Source organism: Pinus tabuliformis, chromosome 9 (genome assembly GCF_031772625.1).
Source record: "Pinus tabuliformis cultivar Carrire ecotype Pingquan chromosome 9, CPIR1, whole genome shotgun sequence".
Classification (NCBI taxonomy): Eukaryota; Viridiplantae; Streptophyta; class Pinopsida; order Pinales; family Pinaceae; genus Pinus; species Pinus tabuliformis.
Window position 1 is genome coordinate 692,566,637 of NC_142307.1, and position 4,052 is coordinate 692,570,688.

A 4,052-nucleotide genomic window follows, 5' to 3' on the forward strand; every position below is an offset into this window, starting at 1 on the left:
TGAAAATCTGATTGTGAAATGAAAAATAATTGACCTGATAATACTGATTCACCGCCCCCCTCTTAGTATTATTTCGACCGCTATTTTGTTTCCTAGAATTGTGTGTGGTTGAGATATTCTCTCAACCAACAGATTGTGCATCCAGGTTAGTTTCCCTATATTGAGACAACACCTCACGTATTTATTTGTAACATTATTGGATTAATGAAACTTAGATTTCATTTATGGAAATTTAACAGATATACTATAAATTTATCCTTTTATATATAGGAAGGTTGTAACATCCCCGCGCCCTATAAATATTTTTTTCGTTTATTTTTACAATTAGGAAAAGTAATGATGAAGAGGTGAAAAACTACTTTGAATTTCCAATTACTAAAAGTCATTTTAATTTTAATTTTTTAATTTTTTAATTTTCTTAAAGAAGTTTTAGAAATTTCATTTGGAAGATCCTTTTGAAGTTTCAAAATCGCCATACAGTTATAGAGAGTTACTTTTTCTCTCCATCCCTAGAGGAAATCACATCAGTGAGCAGGAAAAATGTCAAGGAAGGTAGAAGAAATGGCAGAGGCATCTCAGAAAAAAGGAAAAACGCCAAGGAAGGCAGGAGAAAGGGAAGAGGCATCTGAGAAAGAGAATGTATGGCAGGACGTTGGTGGTAGCGTGTTCTTTAGCTGGTCTCCAGCCAATGGAATCCACATGCCTAATTAAATTTGTGCATTCAAGGTTGGGCTACGGGTCTTAATGCTTGACGACATTGGAATTAAAGTGTTGTTTAAGTTATTGATCTGGAATTGAAATGTCTTGGGGTAAATTGACATAATTTCCAATCTTATTGGTTGGATGGTGGGGTCTCTTCTAGTGAAATTTCTAGCTAATCAAAGAGGGCAACAAATAAATAATTTATTCTTTATAATCTTGCATTAATAGAGGCTAGAAAAAACAATGTGTAAAAAAGTGTATCTCTGTACAAAAAAAAAAAATGGGTGATAAAAAATTTTCCTCCATTGTTTCCTCGTATAATTGTTGTTAAAGTACAGTGGGCCTTGTTGGAAAACAAGTATGGTTATTAATGTAATTATATGGATATGTAGAATCAAAACTGGCTATAAAATTTGGAAAGGGGCTATGGATCAAAAAAATCCCCGTCTATTTTTTATTTTATCTCAGAATGTAAGTTGGATGCTAATATAGAAGTTTGTAATAATTTACTTTTCCTTTTAAGAAAAAAGAGAACGGGCAAATCGATTTTCTTTATAAGGGTTGAGGGTTTCAGGGGACTCTGTTTAGCTCCAGGTCAAGATGGATTGTCTAGCAACCCAAGAGCTAGTCCAAGCCTAGGGAAGCATTGTTAAAACATTTATAAATTGTATGGACACAAGGAAAGAACCTCACAAAACAAAAATAAACACAACAAACTCATGAAAGTAGCTTTGTAGAAGACATTCAACAAAGCATAATGAAAAGGAAGTTTAGCTAGACTAGCTTTATTTTCAATCACTATGCCCCAAACGTGACTGATTAACTGGAAATTAAATAAACTAAATGAAAATGCATTATATTAGAAAACCCTTAATCATGGGCATACAAACCCCGTAATGACAAAATACTTCACAAATCAACAATAAACATATATACATAGTAAACTTAGACACAATATATATACAGAATAAAATAATAAACAATAATACACTAAGTATTATTCTTTACACCAGTCAAGTGGGTACAGATACCCTAATTACACCTTGTGCTATGAATAATAAAGTCTAATCACAACAACCATTTATTGATCATGGCTGAGGCGAAATGTAAAAGAAACTAACAATCTTTGCATTATAAACTCAATACAAGCAACGATTTCTGGGCTCGCCGTGAGTAGATGGTTTAAAATCCTTAAGTAAAATAATCCAAAAGAATAGTCTCTAAAACCAACTCAGGATAAATGGATGAAAGATTGGTGAAAATGAGGAAACCTAAGAAAAGGGAAAATGTGCAGAGGTTAGCTGAGTGTCCATGTCTTCAAATTCTCTCGAATTAAAGCAAGAAAACAGTGCATGGAGTGGTAACCCACCTGAAATAATCTTGTAAAAGAGAAAAACACATAAATAACCCTAAAACATAACTGTATTAGAGACAAAAAGGGGTGAAAGTAAACTTAAAAGGGTCCGAGTTAACCTGAAAAGAACTGGCATTATGACAGTTATACTGTCATTTGTTTTATGGGCAAAGGTAGTGGTAACTGCAAGGGTGGGCATATACTATAACAACTTATCAAACATAAAAATACGTTGTTATCAGTTGTAGAATAACCATTTCACTGCAAATCATTCAAATACTAAGAATATTCATAAATAGTAAAAGACTTATAAGCGTAGTTGTCACACTAAAAGAGAAATTAGAATTAATGATTGTTCTTTGTGCATGAGTGTGGAGCTCCACATGATAAGCTTAGTTCATTGTGTGGAGCTTTGAACTCTCACACAATGAGTCAAAGTACATGCATATGAATATCTATTCGCATTATCAATGAACCTATTAACCTGTACTATCAAGATGGACATGTTATTAGCCTATGAGTAAGCATGTGAATTAAAATAGATCGTTGAAGCTTATGTTGAGAGATTTTGCAAAGAGATATCATTATGCGGAGAGGTTTGGCAAGATACTTTTTCGTAGAGATATTTTTTCTTTCATGGTGCTAATTTTTCAGTGCACTTCGCACAATCTTTAATCAATTAATAGAGTTTTTTGTAGAGAGATTTTTTTGCTTCACAGTGTTAATTTTTTTGTGCACCTCACACAATCTTTAATCAATTAATTAGTGATAGCAGTAGATGCCCACACTTTGTTGCCTCGGAGCTATTAGCCTTGTTTAAATTAATTTCTAATCTTTACATATATTATATATTAAATAATTATTTAAGAGCTTAAAAATTTAAAGCAAGAATAATATATAGTAGTAATATTTTTATTTTATAAATAAAAATATTTTATAAATTAAGCTGATATTCATATATTCATATATATATATATATATATATATATATATATATATATATATATATATATATATATATATATAAATAATAAAAAGATTATCTCCTTAAAATTATATTACAATTAAAGTGATAGATATCAATTCTAAATAATCATAAATCTATATCCAAAATTATTTATTTGAAAAATTACACATAAAACAAATTCAAAATATATAGACTAAAATTTAGTAACGTATATTTTCCAATGATCAGGATTAAAATTGAATTAACACAAATCAGATTAAAAAATATGAAAATGATTAATTGATTTTTTTAGAATTATAAAAATTCATTAATAGAATTTGGTTTTACAAAATTGTTAATAATGATTGTATTATCTACTTTATACATAAAAAATGTGATATGGCTTAATTGTATATTACATTAATGATTCACTAGTTTTAACTACATAATTTGATGTTTTTAGTATAAATATCTATTTAACGCATTTGCAATTCTAAGCAAGTTAGATAATCATAATTTTTGTTACCCATCCATTTCTTAGCGTATTATATTCTTTATAATTTTGGGCATTGTTTTTCCTATATAACATCTTCTTTTTAACATATATGTAGTCCTTTATTTTATATGTCTACATTGTTATAATTGTATCATTATGTTTTATGCATGAAGGGGGTGCAGGATCACATGAGGGGTTCCCACCACACTACCATGTCCTGAGACAATTGAGGGGTGCCATGGCCTTCCATTCCAAACACTATATTTGTGGATGATGATAGTTGTCAATATGGTCCACCTGATGTTTGTTTGTTGTATCTTGATCCTATGAATAGCTCAATGCCAATGCATTTAGAGAAAGGTGATCATGGGCTACAAGAGAGTAAATTTCATATATATGTGAGCCTAGATTATGGTTTGGCTAAGGCTATAAGCCTAATTCTGAGGGAGTGTGCAAAGAAAATAATAGAGTGGAGAAGGGACTTTTATTATTATCTATCTATGCTTTGTCACAAAGGTGGAAGTGTTTTGTATTAGCTTCTTCTTGTACATGGT